This window comes from Lissotriton helveticus, chromosome 6 (assembly GCF_964261635.1).
Source record: "Lissotriton helveticus chromosome 6, aLisHel1.1, whole genome shotgun sequence".
Classification (NCBI taxonomy): Eukaryota; Metazoa; Chordata; class Amphibia; order Caudata; family Salamandridae; genus Lissotriton; species Lissotriton helveticus.
In genome coordinates this window covers 1769556598-1769573440 of record NC_136067.1, presented here as the reverse complement: position 1 = coordinate 1769573440, position 16843 = coordinate 1769556598, and the positions used below count along the sequence as shown (strand labels likewise).

Genomic DNA, 16843 nt, shown 5'->3' with positions numbered 1-16843 from the left:
AGTCCATTTGAAATCTCTCTCGGAATGACCCTATTTCATAAAATGGTCAACCATCGGTGTTGTGCTTACTTTCTTTTTTATTCTAGAGCGATGCTGCGTTATCCTTTGATTGACCTGCTGATTTCCATTTCCATTTCCATAAAGCTTTATTCGGAACATTTAAAAAAACATGTCCATAAAAGCACAAATAATACAGACAATTCATACAATTACTTAGAGGCAAACGAAATACACATATACATAATATCCAGAGGGGGATGGAATAAATATTTAAAATGTACAGAAATTTAATTAAAAGCACATACTTTTCCTGGCGCTAATCGCTTTATATAAAAAAGATGCAGTAAAAAAGCAAATGTCCGCATGATTCAAATTAAAAATCAATTTCATAGCCGCTGTAGTGTCTCTTACTCCAAATCTAATGAATAATGGCTTCAAATAGAATTTCCTTAACTCAGTGTACAAATCACAAGTTAACAAAAAGTGCTTAGTGCATTGTTTAGACTTATTGTCACATTTACAGGGACCAGCAGGGCGCGATTTGATATTAGGCCACGCGACCAGATGATGTACTATACCCATCCTCATCCTGGTCAATACAAACTGGTGTGAGGTTCTAGTCACCTGTGATAAATATGCTCTGAAACCAGTAAATTCATTCATATTATTGTATAGTACACAGGTTGTTAGTTTAGAGTCCTCCAAGTGATGCCTTTCATTACAGTGATTTAAAAATATTGTTTTCACATCAGATTTGGGAATTTCCGAGAGCCTGTGGGGGTCCATTAAAACATTGATTCCAAATAAATTTTGTACACGATCAATAATGTAACCGATCCAGGGAATCTTCAGGTGTTGGTCCAATAAAAGGCAGTCCTTAATGATTGCTCTGTTCAGTGAGGTACCTTCACTGAGCCAGATCGAGCGCCACAATAGAATGGGCCTTAACATGATCAAGTCATTTAAGGCTTGGGTCCCCGTTTCATTGTAAACCAAGGAGTTGGAGGTGGACCTGGGTAAGCATAAGAGCTTTTTCAGGAAGAGGTTCTCCTCTACCTGCAAGCTCTTAGCAGTTGTCACCCCCCAGACTCCGGCCCCGTAAAGGGCAGCCGAAAGACATTTTGATTTATAGATGTTTAACATTTCTTTAATACGTCTATTCCCTAATTTCTTGGCAAACAGAAAGACCCCGTTAGCGCTCCTAGTCATCTTAGTTCTGACCACCTTATGTTCAATGGCCCAGCTCCCCTTATGAGAAAAGGTAATTCCTAAATAGCAAAAGTTATCAACTTTTTTCACTGGTTCGCCATCAATGACATAATGGGTTTTCCCATTTCTTTTAACTTTTCCAGAGCTGCATTCCATTACATAAGTCTTAGCCTTATTAATCACCAGTTTCCTATTTTTAATAAAGGATACAAAACAATCCATTAAGCGTTGGAGACCCAATGGTGTCCTAGACAGTAACACTGCGTCGTCCGCATAGAGTAATACTGGTATGTTAAAATTATTAACTCTAGGGGCATCTGCAGCGACTGCCTGCAGGGTAGATTCAACCTCATTAATAAAAAGGGTAAAAAGCAGGGGCGCAAGAACGCACCCCTGTCTGATGCCCCTTCCTATCCCAAACTTAGTGGTACACTCTCCATTTGGTCCATAGCGAACACTGGTGCGAAGTTTTTCATATAAACGGGCTAAGAAGTAGATAATTCCCTCTGGGGCACCCATCTCTAGTAATTTGACCCATAGTATTTCGTGGTCTACCAAATCAAAGGCACTACTAAGGTCGGCGAAACAGAGATAAAGCGACCCGTTTTTTGCCTTGGTATATTTTCCCACCAATAGCTCCAGATTCAAGCACTGTTCTATAGTACCACGGCCTTTTCTGAAGCCAAACTGGCAATTACTTAGGATCTCATTAGATTCAGCCCACTCTTCTAATCTTACAAGGAGGACCCTACTCATGATTTTAACTGATGAATCCAATAAGGATATAGGTCTATAGTTTTTTGCATCCCCACGATCTCCTTTCTTAAAAATAGGGATGATTATTGACTCTTCCCATGTAGACGGTATGTTACCGCTTACTGCTGTATTAAAGATTTTGGTGAGCAAAGGCCCCCATATGTCTGGGGCGGTCTTGTACACGTCTATGGGAACGCCATCTGGCCCCTGAGCCTTGCCTCCTTTGCTAGCTCTAATACTAGCCATAGTTTCACTGATGGTTATATCTAAGGCAAGGATAGGCCACCTATCCCCATTGGTATCTTTTGAATTACCTGAATCAAAGATTTTAGAAAAATGTTGGATCCAAGAGTCCATGCTCACGTTAGAAGTGAGTTCAGGAACCCTGTCATCTTTTAGAAATGGGCTATTTACCGTGGACCAGAACAGGGTACAATTGTTCGTGTCCGCCGCTAGGGTGAGATTATCCCAGGCCTCTTGCTCTAATTCAGCTTTTCTACGTTTCAGGGTAGTATTAAAACCCTGTCTAAGTTGGACCACCAAAGCTTTGTCCCTCGGTTTAGCTGCAAGGGCCTCTTTGAGTTCTCTGCGGGCATTGGAACAGGCATGATCAAACCAGCCCCTTGGGCACCTTACTTTAGACCCCGCCTTTTTAGTGAATTTTTCATTAATAACAGAGTTAATAATGTTGAAATGATCAATATTGTCAGATGAGGTGTCTACACATTCTAAGATTGCCGCTATATCTGTCACACAACTAGATATAATCAAGTCTGAGGTCAGAGCTGCTTTATCTCCTTTCCACCTCAATCTATAACCGTTCTGTCTATGGGGTTCAATGTTATTAATAGTACCATATTCACAGACATGATTTTTATCCCAAAAGGTTAGTTCAGTGGTCAAACAGTTATGGTCACTCAACATAATATCTATCACAATAGGCATCGGGCATAACGGGGCAATAGTTGCTGACATACATATAAAATCAATAGCAGTATTAGCGCCCCTTCCTTTAAAAGTTGGAATAATTCCGCCCATATCATTCTTAGCATTCTCCAAGATTTCTAGATCGTAATGAATCATAAAATTGTTCAAAGTTTCCCCGTATGTGTGGTGTGGGAAATGAGCTTCAGCTTCCCCCTGTCGATTATACACACCACAAACTTTCAGGGTGGATAATGGGCACACAGAAACATTAAAATCCCCCACAAAAATAAATTCAAAAACATTTTTAGAATTCCTCACCAAATTGTTCACCGCCATATCTAGTTCATTAATCGCTATATATCTAGTGTTATCAAATACGTTATTGTAGAAATTTATCAATAGGATATTTCTGCCTAGTTCTTGTGTAAGCCACAGGATTTGAGAATGCGCCCCCACGTTAACAAATCTTTTTACAAGAATTGGTAGTTTGACAGAAATTAACACCAATAAACCCCCTTTAGCTCTGCCGTGAAGTGAGGGCAGTGCTGGGAGCTCATAAGACACATACCCGTCGATGCCATTAAATTTTTTACTCCATGTTTCTTGGAAACATAGGATGTCAAACAAATGCACGAATTCAATCCAGCCTAAGGCATCTTCCTTGGCCATAATTCCCGCAATATTCCAACTAGCGATATGACAAGTTATATTCTCTCTTTCATTGTTAGCATTTGACAAATCCACATTAGGGATGGACATGTTATTATCAATATTAAAAAGCTCTATGTTAGGTATAGAGTTAGGGGTGTCTCCCCCGTTCAACGTACAGTTCAAACTTACATTACTTATTTCATTAGTTAACAATACGGCCGCTTCATTAAAATTCCTAGACTCTAAATCTCTAGGGGGTTCAATCTCATGTCAATCATTCTGATCCAAGTGACTCAGGGACTGAAACCTATTCTGGGTAGGGACCTGGTACACCATTCCATTATCAAACAGAGGGGAGTTGCCAAATGGAACAAATGGATTAGGGGTATGCATTAAAGGGGCATTCCCCCCAAACATTGGGTTCCCCATGTGCAGCGAAGGAATGAATGGACCATGTTGTGGGCCAAAGAAAAAGTTAGGCAACATTGGTCTATTTATCAGATGAGGGTAGGTGGGATTGCTCAAAGCCTTTTCCCTACAATTGGATGGTGGTTGCCCACCAAGGTGATTATAAAAATACCCCAACGGCCTAGCAACTACTTCAGTCTCAGACTGTGTAATTGAGGCTGCTTTAAGCAGGACCGTTGCCACATGTTGTGGGTGCTTGAAGTTTATTATCACGCAATCCCCCCCACCTATTTTTTTGGTGTTACCTATCCAATCTACTCTTCTGATGGAGATTATTTGGTCAGCATAGCCGACTGGATAGCCACAATGACGATTTAGCCAGGAAAGGGTTTTATTTCTCAAAGAATCAGGTGTCTCATGTTCACTTGGGGGCTGAGTGAGAATGGGAACATTAGTTAGGACCACCACATAAGGTACACAGTCGGGTGGTAGATCAACAGGGCGTCTACAGATCCTGGTAGGCTCCCTATTTAATCCTCCCATCGTATCAGTTGGAACTGTCACCGTAGGTGCTGATACTTGCATAGGGGCTTGCATGGGTGTTGGTGTTTTACTACCCGTTGAATTGCCTATAGCCCCAGGGTTAGATGGGTTTGAGGATCCTCCTCCCTTCTGTGACTGAATAGGTGGTGGCCTCTGTATTTGCGGCTGATCTTTGGTGGAGGGTTTCCTGGCCAAAGTGGGAGTGGCACTAGTAGAAGCTTGTGGCTGCTCCTTATCCCTGATAGGAGCAGTAACAAGACCAACTGATTTTTTGATGTCAGCTAAGGACTTTTCCAAAATGTCTGCGTGGTTACCCACCAAGCCCCTTAACCTGGCTACTTCCTCCTGAAGATTTTCTATCTTAGTTAACAATGGCTCTACCACCATACTAAGTTTACTAAGAATTACACTTGTTAGTGAGTCAATTTGATCAGGCTTCAAAGAAACATAAGTATCAATATTCACAGGTACTAAGTCGTTAGTATGTTCCACTTGGGTCGTATCCTTTTTCCTTCTAGAGATATGACTACCTCGCTTAGGGATAGGTTTTCTACAGGCACGCATAAATTTAGATGCCCTCCCAAATTGCTGAGGTGTCCCCTCGGAATTATTACCTTGATCTTCATCCCCTATGTTAGACTGGTCTAAGGCCTTAGTTACTTCAACATTAATACTATTGGTGCTGTTGTTAAGTTCCACAGGTGCGTCCATCTCGTGAACAGTATTATTAGGAATAACAGGGTTTACATGAATAATTACATCAGTGGGAGAAGGATCAGCAATAGTACTTTTTCCCAGAGACTTCCTCCTGTCGGTGTTAATTTTGGATACCACTTTCAATAGGTAGTTATCCGGCAATGTACTTTGAACTGACATTTTCAAGGGTTACGGTGACAATGTCCATATAACTCAAATTAAAATACAAGGGTATCAGTGTCTTGTACAGGAATTATCCTTCAATAGTACTCACAGTCCCTGCCAAGGGGGGTGGCCCTGCCCGGCCTCTTCTGGCCCCTGACGGCCACAGACGGCCCCGCCCTTTTCCCGGGCTTCTCCCGCGCGCGACTCGCGGGGCGAGAGGGGGTGTCAGCCTTTTACTGGCGCCTCCGGGCGCTCTGTCCGCGTCACCGGAGCGCCGCCGGCCAAGGGGTTGCTGGGGAGTGTGGTCCGATGGCTTCGACCGCCTCCTACTGCCTCCCCGTCGTGTTGTGCCTCGCCGTTTCCCTCACGGCACTGCCCGATGGCAGAGAAACAGGTAAGAGTTCCTGGTGTTCCCCCACTGGGCTCCCGGGGGGTCAGCCTTTTACTGGCGCCTCCGGGCGCTCTGTCCGCGTCACCGGAGAGCCGCCGGCCAAGGGGTTGCTGGGGAGTGTGGTCCGATGGCTTCGACCGCCTCCTACTGCCTCCCCGTCGTGTTGTGCCTCGCCGTTTCCCTCACGGCACTGCCCGATGGCAGAGAAACAGGTAAGAGTTCCTGGTGTTCCCCCACTGGGCTCCCGGGGGGTCAGCCTTTTACTGGCGCCTCCGGGCGCTCTGTCCGCGTCACCGGAGCGCCGCCGGCCAAGGGGTTGCTGGGGAGTGTGGTCCGATGGCTTCGACCGCCTCCTACTGCCTCCCCGTCGTGTTGTGCCTCGCCGTTTCCCTCACGGCACTGCCCGATGGCAGAGAAACAGGTAAGAGTTCCTGGTGTTCCCACCTGCTGATTTGTTTTCCCTATATAGATCTTACTACAGGGGCAAATCACTGCATACACCACATTTTTTGTCTTACAATTGGTAAATGTTGAGTGTTTCTATTTTACCCCTTGGTGCATCAATTCAACCCTTTCGATTGTGGAATCACATGCAATGCAATTACCACACTTATGGTGGCCTTCGACGGGTTTCATTCCCCATTGTGAGCTTAGGTCTCTTTTTTGGCTCTTTGAGAAAAATGTCAGCTCTCACTAGTTCTTGCCCTATACTCTTGTTTTTTTTCATTGCAAAGAGTGGCTGTGTAAATTGAACTTCCTGATTTTCCAGTAAATGCCAATTGCACGTTATAATCTGCTTTAACTTGTTAGTACCAGGGCCAAACGTGGAGACGCATACCAGCCTGTCTAGTGCTGGTTTTACTTTTTCTTGGAGCAGCACTTCTCGTGGCGTATACCATGCACGCTTTTTAGCATGCTTGAGCATCTTTTTCGGATACCCTCTTCTTTGCATCTGGTCGCAAAAATCACCTGCATACAACTCAAAATCATCTTTTGAAGAACAATTTCGGCGAATTCGTAACAGCTGACCGTAAGGGAGGTTTTCCTTAAGACACTTAGGGTGTGAGCTCCTAAAGTGCAAAATCGTGTTTTTATCCGTTTCTTTGCGGTGCAAAGCCACTGACAGTGTTCCCTCTCTAGGTACTACATCTACATCCAAGAAAGTCAATTTAGTTTTGCTTTTAGCATAACTGAATTTGATATCAGGGTGTCTGGAGTCAAGTCAACCCACGAATTGGTCTAGATCCTCACTTGGGCCCGACCAGAGACACCAGATATCATCTATGTACCTGAGCCAATGTTACTCAGGAATGGATTGTTGGCATACTGCGCCATAAAGAGGACCGCAATTTCTGGGGCAAAAGGACATCCCATGGCGGTCCCCTTCGTTTGAAGATAAAAACGAATTGCCGAATTTGAAATAATACTTTTTGAGGGCCACTGTTGCTAAACTGAGAATGAATTCTGTGCTCACCCTATGTGGTCTTACCCTCTTTTCCAAGTATAGTTCAAGAACCTCCAGTGCCTCTTCCTGCGGTATTTGTGTACAGGGAGGTGACATCAAAAGTCACCATCCACTGCTCCTGATCATTAAATTCTACACCTTCTACTTTTTCAAGTCAGTTGTGTCCCTCAAGTATGATTGTACATCAATAAGGAACGGTTTTGTGGATGTATTTTTAAAACCGTTCCTTATTGCTGTACAATAAGTGGCCCTCAAAAAGAATTATTTCAAATTCGGCAATTCGTTTTATCTTAGCAAACTAAATTGACTCCCCCTCAGTATCACACTTATACCTTCTTCATTGGTACTCAAGAGGAGGCTATCAAGGGACATTATAAATATTTTCACACAGATTTATTTTAAATATTTAGCCAAGTGATTGAGCAGATTATGGGGCACGCAAAGATGCTTTGGACCGAGCAGAGTAAATATTAGTGTTCTTGTTGCAGCATTTCTGTTATTTTTTTTACTGTGGCTTTAAGACAAAAGTTTAGGCGGTCATTTGCTTTTTTCCACAATTTTTTTTATTTTATAAATCAAAACTCCTATGCTAGAAGGAGCATCGACCATGAACTCAAATGAAAGTAGAGAAATCAATACTGAGGTCACAATGCCTGGTCAACACAGGTAGTGCAAACACCACCAAGGGCAAAGGATAACAAGGACTCAAAATCTATAAAACGTCAGCAGTCTACATCAAGGTTTTAAATCAACACTGAAAAGTAAGACCAACATCAAGCCAAGTAATAAAGTGTATGCAAAAAAGCAAAAATTATACAAAAAAAATATTATACACGGTGGCCTAACATGTTGCTCTGCTGCCGGGTTCACAAACAATGCAAAATCCTGGAGACTAACAAAAACATAAAACCTTTGCAGCACTAGAACCTGACATGAATAAATCAGATGATCATTGCTGCTCCCCACAGTCTAGGCACTACAATAAAGTGCTGGTGAGGCTTTACATGTTTCCTTCTTATGGATTCCCTCTTGGCACCCTCCCCAGCCATTGACAAATTGGTTACTGAAAACCGAAGCACGTCGCATTTCTTCTAACAGAAAATGTAGTTATACTACACTTGTCCTCCGGAAATCAACCTCCAACCTAGCCAAAAAAAAATTCAATGACTTGCTTCCCGACACATGCATCTGGCCACCCTAATAACTGATAGGACTTGTGTTTGGAGGTCTAAAAAGACTACAACACATAGACATTCTTCAGTTGGAAATTCAGAAATGTAAAACATTTTTAGCATTGCTCCTCCCGGCTTTCATCCACGCTATGACCTTCCCCACCTTCCAAACTCAGGATTCAAATCAGATCTCCTCTCCTTTGGGAAATAACAGAAAATACATTTCTTTTGAACTTATCTACACAAATAAGCATGTATTCCTATTTCTTTTAACACAATACATGACCTCCTTTTTAATATTCAATAAGTGATTCGATCTTTAAAATATTACACGTCCTAAATGTAATTGAAATTACGTTATAGTAACTGGTATTACACATTACACCATATCAACTGTAGACATGTGAAAACGAAAACATTATAGTGCCTACAGCAGATGTGGCATAAGAGTGCCAAGGTAGAAGTGTAAATATTTTTCACTACATTAAAATACAAACAGGGTCAGAAAAGAGGAGCCCAAATAAAGTGATTATATATAAAATGCATAAAAATAATCACCAAGACGGGAGGCACCACACAACAGTATTCCACAAGTAAATCAACAAACCAACTATGCAAGAGAAAGCCAAGATGTCTGGGTTGAAATTGTTGTGTCTTGCCAAAGAAGACGCTGCCCTGATTATATTCTACCGCCTCATCAAAGGGATTTGGGAGCCTATGCGATGTTTTAGCGTTTACGGTATGCAGCAGTGACTCTTTCTGCTACGTGGCGAGTGAGATTACGATTAGGATTCAGTAATAACAGTGCAAGACGGCTAGTGAATGACAGCACGTGTCAAATGTCAAAGCTTTGAAAAAGTTATTATCCACAAAACACGTGGCAGATGAACTAAGCTGGGATTCAAGAAATTAAACATAAGACTACATGCTGAAGGATAAACGACTTAAGGTCAAGAATAACAAGCCGTGCAATGATGTGTGGGTTTACATGCCAAGTATTAAACATATTCATAAAGTTTCACATCAGTGGATTGCCTACGTAGGTGCCAGGGCCATCGTTATGTACTACACTATGTACAACATGTGTGGTAGTATAAACCAAACCTGTAGCTAAAATCTAGGAGAGATACGTACTTGCCAAACCCATTACATTTGTAAATACTTATTTTTCATGCGAATGTTTTCGCATACAATGACACGCCATACTACCGCTCATAAATTCAGCAGTCTATACAGGGATTCCTCAATTCATTTGACCGTGCACACCCAGTTCATTGAGCCGTACACACCCTCGTTAATGAAGGGTTTACTCGTTGATCTACACATACATCCAGACGCCCATCAATTCACTCACCCGTTCATCCATCCTTACAGTCATTCAACTAATCGTCGTACTCTACACTAAGACACCATTGTACTCGCTCCCCCGTTGCTGCTTTCTCGCATTCATTCTCCCAACAACTCACCACTCACTGACGATGTACTTTCACATAAAAAAACAAAACTGTAACCCATTGGATTTTTGTGCTCCGTGTTATGTTCTTATTGCCATGAGTTGCTTGCAACATAGATGAAATCTGTACTAGAATAGCCCCCCTAACCGTGATTACGGAGACTACCTGTATTACTTACGGACAGTCGGTGAGTTCAGCCTCACAGCCGTTGTCCACTGCTATTCTTTTAACTCGTATCATTTGGCAATAATTTTAGCTCGCCTGGGGAGCGTAACAATCAATCCCACGTCTGCATACATTCAGTAAATTGTCAGGGAACGCTGCGATATGTAAGATGTCCTAGGATTCGAGCATTGGGAGGACCCCAGCCAATCATGGTGCGCCAGGCAGAATGCAGAGGTTTTGATTGGCTGTGGATTCTACACGTGTCTCTGTCTGAACTCTTGCGTATCATATTCCGCCCAGCTGCGAGTGTGCGAGGTTTAGGTGCGAAAGGACTAGATCAGTGGTTCCCAAACTGTGAGCCGTTGGGAGTAGCCAGGGGCGCCGCGCACGATGTTTGAAAGGTGCCTATGGATGTGCTAGGGAAGCTTCTAATGTAGTTGTGAAATGTGCACAATTAACAAATGACGTGGCCAGCTTGAAGGTAGCAAGTGAATCGTATTTAACACCCAGCCGCCTGCGGCGCAGGGGGTGTTACAAATGCCACCGGTGTAATCTGTAATCACTTTGGCCCAAGAGCGCAAGGACGCGTTTACGACGTGCTTTCAAGTAGCCTCCATTAATGCACAGCAGACGGTCTAACATTAGTGCTGCCAGTGTTTTGCTGCGCCTGCGAGGACCCTGCCCAATCTACACAGGTTGGTTGCACATTAAAGTACTAAAAAAAAAAAAAATGGGACATGAAAAACTTGTGACTGGCCAAGCCCCTGTAATTAATAATTATGCTGGCTTACAACCCCTCACCGCACATGTAACTAGTCCAAAGTGTAGAGATGCAGACATACACTAATAAGGACTCTGAGGCCAGGAGATGGTTAACTGGTTTTATTTATATTCTCCCTAAAGAGCGCCGAGCCTCTACCCTATTAAGGCTCTGCTCTGGCTGCCTCCGCGCTCTTCGCGCCACTAACACGCCTCTGCGCGCGCAGCCGGTACCAACCGCCCACACGTCACGTCGCCGACGTGACGTGCATCAACTAGACTGTCTCTACATATCTCCCTTTTTTCCACACAAACATTTGTAACTTACAGTCCGTCGCTCAGATCATAGTCTCTGAACCTCATGGGCTTCACCACCACTCTGCCACTCCGAGTCTGTCTTACTGGGGTGGTGTGGTTCTCCTCGCCGTTCCTTCTGCTTCCTCTTGCCTCTCCTTGTCTATGTCTGTCTCCGCCATTCTCATCTGCTCTTGTTTCCTGCTCGATGCTCCTTGCTTCCGCTTGTCGTTGTTCTCCTCCTCCCGGGGCTTGTTCATTCTCCTGATGTTCCTGTTGCCCGAGCTCGTTCTCTTCTTCTCCACCTGCTCTTCCATGGTCCCAAGTTAGGATCTTATTACATCTGGCCATGCGGTCCTGTGACCATGTGTTACCATCACTCAATCTGGCCGCTCTACCCTTAATTTCCTTCACTTGCATGGGCTTGCTGTATTTGCTCTCTCCCTTTCTTTGTAGTGTGGGCAACTTTACTCTCACCCATTCACCTTCCTTGAGCTCTGTGTCACGCACATTCCTCCTCTCGTTGTAATGTCTTGTGTATACTGCCTGGGCTTTTTCTATGTTGGCACGCACCACTGCGGGGGACCATTCGCTTACTATCGTTTTTTCTTTCCATACTCGGTTGTCCTGGGTGAATGGTTCCCGGCCACGCAATAACTGGAAGGGGCTATAGCCAGTGCCCGTGGGAGTGATCCTGTATGCCCATAACATGTGCCATATGTCCTTCTCCCAGTCTTTGTTGTCCGAGATGGCCGCTTGGATTGATCCCATCACTACCCTGTTGAAGCGTTCCACCTGGCCGTTTCCCGCCGGGTGGTAAATGGATGTGTGTTTCGCCAGGATGCCATTTCTTTTCATGAAGTTGTCCCATTTTTCCGATCTGAATTGGGGCCCATTGTCACTGAGGATGGACTTGGGTATGCCCTCCCTCACAAAGGTGTCTGCCAAAAACTTTACTATTGTTTCGGTGTCCATGGTTTCCTCTATCCTCACTTCTGGCCATTTCGAAAATTTGTCGACAAGAACACACACGTACTTCTGGACTCCTTGTGTGTCTAGGATCGGGCCTGGGATATCCACTGACAGCTCTTCCCACGGATTCCTTGGCGTTTCAAATGTACCCAACGCTGGGCGCAGTGGTTTTAGTGTCTTGTCTGCACCTTGGCATCTCGCACACTCCCTTACGTGCCGTTCTGCTCTTATGTCCATTCTGGGCCACCAATAGTCTTGCTTGGACCGCAGTTTGAGTTTTCCGATGCCCAGGTGCCCTTCGTGTAGCATGTCCAACAGTCTGGGGATGATGCTTGTCGGGGGAATGACCTTTTCACCTCTATACACGAATATTCCTTGGTTGTCCAAGGATAGTTCTTCCCTTACTTCAAAGTACGGATTGAGTTCTCTCTGGATGTGTCTCTTGTCTGGCCATCCTTGGGTGATGTATGTTTTCACCTCTTCCAATGTCTGGTCTTCCTCATACGCCTGTGTCCATTCTTGAAGGCTGATGACCCTTTCGTGATCCTCCATTAGTGCCACCCATTCTTCTGTGCCGGCCTTGTCCTCCTCACCTGGTTCCATGGCTGCCGCTCGGCTCAAGTAGTCTGCGACCTTGTTTTTGCTGCCTGATATATGTTCCACATCGTACCTAAATTCCAGAAGTTTTAATGACATTTTCGATATGCGGGGCGTGGCATCTGCATGTCCGCTCGATGTTAGCACTCTCAGTAACGGATTGTGATCAGTCCGCAACTGGAACCTGGTGCCCCACAGGAATTGTCTGAATCGCGTGGTGGCCCACACCACCGCCAGCATCTCCTTCTCTATCACGCTGTACTTTTTTTCTGTTTCACTCAGTGTGCGTGAGGCGAAACTAATCGTTTCCAACTGTCGTTGCCCTCGGTCCTGCATGAGAACAGCACCCAATCCTTTATCGCTGGCGTCGGTGGTCAGTACGGTTTTGCCTTGAGGGTCGAATCCTTGGAGGGGTATAGCTCCGGCCACTTCTCTTTTGATGATCTCAAATTCCTTTTGTGTGTCCTCTGACCAGCTGAATTCCGTGTTTTCTTTTGTAAGCTGTCTCATGTGATGAGTCTTTGAGGCAAAATGCTGCACGAATTTCCCATAGTATTCTGCCATTCCCAGGAATGACCTGACCTCTTCCTTGTTGGTGGGGGATGGTGCTTCGCATATCGCCCTGACATTTTCTGCTTTGGGAGTTACTCCCTGCTCTCCTATCTCATGGCCTAAGTAGGTCACGAGTTCATCCCTATTCGGCACTTGGACCATTCAGCCGTGAGACCTTTCCTTTCTAGGATCTTCAGTACCTTTCCCAACTTGACATCATGGTCTGGTATGTCTCTTCCCATCACCAAGATGTCATCCTGGAAGTATTGAACGTCTGTGATGTCCTTGAATATATGGTGCATCATTTTCTGAAACACTGCCGCTGCTGAGGCTAGGCCGAATGGCATCCGGCGGAACTGATAGCACCCAAAAGGGGTGATGAAAGATGTTAGTTTTCGACAGTCCGGGTGCAGGGCTATTTGATGGTACGCGGAGGTCAAGTCTATGGTGGAGTACCACTTGATCCCCCTGGTGCTGGCCAGCATCTCCTCTATCCTGGGCAAGGGGAACCTTTCCACCACAATGTTTTTATTCAGTTCTCTCAGGTCAACGCACAGCCGGACCTTCCCATTGGGTTTCTTAACCACTACTAAGGGCGCGAGCCACTCTGCGCACGTGATGGGTTCGATGATCCCCTTCTTTTCCAAGTCTTGGAGTTCTTCTCTAACTGCTTCTCTTATCGCCAACGGGATATTTCTTGCTTTGTGGGCCACCGGGACTGCGTCCTCTTTCAGGATGATTTTGTGGGCGAACTTTTCCAGCTTCCCTACTGTTCCTCCAAACACTTTGGGGTATTCGCTCTTCCATTTGTCCAGACCTGGCACTGCTTCTTGGTCCGTCACAAGTATTTGCTCCTTGCCTCCCGGATCCAGCTTGATGCCCAGGTCGCCTTGATCCAGCCATCCCAAGACCGACGGGCCTCTCTCCGATACGTAGAGCTTGCAGTGTGCTGACCGGCCTCGAAATTCAAAGGTCAGGGGTCTGAACCCCGCCATAGGTATGCGATCTCCGTTGTACGTGACCGGGCGGATGTCTAGTTTCTCCAGCTCTGGGCCGAGACGTGGTGCAAATTTCTCCTCCCAAACTGCTCTCTGGATGATGGTGAAGGGCAATCCTGTGTCTGCCACCACGTTGATCTTGACACCACCCATCGCCATTTCTAAAACTGGTTTCGTCGTTCGTCTTCCTTCTCTGTCCAGGACCTTGCCATCCGTACTTAGTACCTGGTCTTCAATGTAGATCACCGTGACCTCTTCAGCCTCCGTATCGTCGTCCGGATCTTCGTTGCTTTGACCTACGCATCTCACCGTGCTCTTGGAGGCCTTCTTCCTGCAAACCTTCTCGTAGTGGCCAATTATTCCGCAATACATGCATTTGGCGCGGAATGCCGGGCACTTCCTATCGTGTGCCTCGTGCGACCAGCTTCCACACCTGTAGCATGGCTTCCTGTTGCTCCCTGCTTGTTTCCCTGACGTGCTTGCGTTGCTTTGCCACTTGTTGGGTCCTCTCTCCGACGGTTTCCTGTTCTGATACTCTCTGCGAGACCCTTCATCGTCTACCTTGTTCACCATTGTACTGGACGCCGCCTCTTTTCTCGTCACTTCAGCACATCGACGTGCTAATTCCGCTCTCTTTACGATGACTAACACCTCCTTTAGTGTGGTGTCTCCGCTGGCCCATAAATTGTCTTGTACGGTCGTGCACGTGGTGTGCATCACCACCTGGTCCTTGATGAACTCTTCTTCCCAGTTGGCGTACTTACACGTGGCTGCCAGCCATTTCAGTGCCGCCACGTACTCCTCCACCGTTTCTCCTTGCCGCTGCTTCCTCTGTTGGAAATTATACCTGTCCACCGACACGCACACTGCCGGTCTGAAATGTTCATTGAGGTCGTCGAGTGCATGTGCGTACACATCGTCGTCTGTGGCTGTTCTCTGTTTCGGGACTAAGCTCTTGTAAATCCGGAGACCTTCCGGGCCTAGGTTCAGTAGCAAGATGCGCTTCTTCCTCTGGGGTTTGAACACTTCTTCGTTCTCGTCTTCCAGAACACCTATGAAATTGTCTATGTATTCTCTCCAGTCCTCCCACTTCATGAGGGGTTCTCCTGGGCGAGGTAAAAACTGTACTGGCGCCGTCGCATAACCTGTTTGCGCGCTCATCTTCTCTCTCTTTACCGTGGGTAGTGTTCCTCCTCGGCTTCGGGGACTCCCCGGTGCGTCGTCCTGTTCCTCTTCACTTGCTAGGGTTCGGGGACTATCCGTGTCGGCCCCCTCAGTTCCCTGTGGGTTCTCCAGCGCGTGTTCTCTGGCCCTGCAGGTGGCTGTGTGGATTGGTGCCCTTTTTCTGGTTCCTGGGGTCTGTCCCCGCTTTTTTTTTCTCCTCTGCGCCACCCCCTTGGGTGTTCCTGGCTCTGTCACGCTCTTTAGGGTACCTGTTGTCCTGCACAAGGGTGTTTCTGCTCCTCCGTCCCTTGTGTGGTGGTTCTGGTGCCTCTGGTGCTTTGCTTGCTGTCCTGAGGTCGGGTTGGTGGTCCTGCTTTGCTGGGGGTCTTCATCCCACCCTCGTCGCCATTGTAGAGATGCAGGCATACACTAATAAGGACTCTGAGGCCAGGAGATGGTTAACTGGTTTTATTTATATTCTCCCTAAAGAGCGCCGAGCCTCTACCCTATTCCGGCTCTGCTCTGGCTGCCTCCGTGCTCTTCGCGCCACTAACACGCCTCTGCGCGCGCAGCCGGTACCGACCGCCCACACGTCACGTCGCCGACGTGACGTGCATCAACTAGACTGTCTCTACACAAAGCAATACCTGTAGAAACCACGAGACTGAGACAAGTCACTATCCTGCCACGTTGTTATTTTATCTTAGTACGTTCATAATTGAGGGCTTCGTGGCGCTGCGAGCACAGAACCCACCAACGCATCTCATATCTCTTTACCTAGAAACCCTGGTATGGGCAGTTTATTAGCAGGGACCTCGCAAGTAAGCCTCTCCCCGTGCCCCTTTTCTCACCCTCCGCTTCCGCCGCTGCACTGGCATATTGGCGCTGTTGATGAGTGATTACTCGTTCTCATCTTAAAAATCTGCAAGGCGGCTAAGTGATTTAAACGCTCACTGCTGTCATCTGGTTATACCTGAGGGTCCCAGTTGTAGAGACGGTCTAGTTTATGCACATCACGTCGGCGACGTGACGCGAGAGGCGCGAAGAGCGCGAACAGTCAGAAGCAGAGCCGGCATAACGGTAGAGGCTCGGCGCTCTTTAGGAGATAACCTTAATAAAAGCAGTTAAAGCAACCAGGCTCCGGAGTCCTCATTGGTACCTACCTGCATCATTACAATGGCGACGAGGGTGGGATGAAGACCCCCCAGCAAGGCAGGACCACCAAACCGACCTCTGGACAGCAAGTGGAGCACCAGAGGCACCAGGACTACCACACAAGGGACAGAAGAGCAGGAACACCCTTGTGCAGGACAACAGGTACCCTAAAGAGCGTGGCAGAGCCAGGAACACCCGAGGGGGTGGCGCAGAGGAGTGGAAAAAAAGGGGGAACAGACCCCAGGAACCAGAATAAAGGGCACCAACCCACACAGTAACCCGCAGGACCCGAGAACACGTGCTGGAGAACTCACAGGGAACTGAGGGGGCCGACAAAGATAGTCCCCGAG

General features: G+C 46.4%; 1 protein-coding gene across 2 annotated transcripts in view; it reads right to left on the bottom strand.

Annotated features, from left to right (window-relative positions):
• Positions 1 to 10150, bottom strand: part of MCFD2 (multiple coagulation factor deficiency 2, ER cargo receptor complex subunit) — a 206923-nt gene extending 196773 nt beyond the window's left edge. The window contains exon 1 of one of the 2 annotated variants that reach the window (XM_078649661.1): positions 10016 to 10150. The gene's annotated coding sequence lies outside the window, so the exon portion shown is untranslated. Of the gene's footprint in view, positions 1 to 10002 lie in introns of both variants that reach the window. The other variant, XM_078649662.1, reaches the window with a different exon arrangement.
• Positions 10151 to 16843: the final 6693 nt, after the last annotated feature.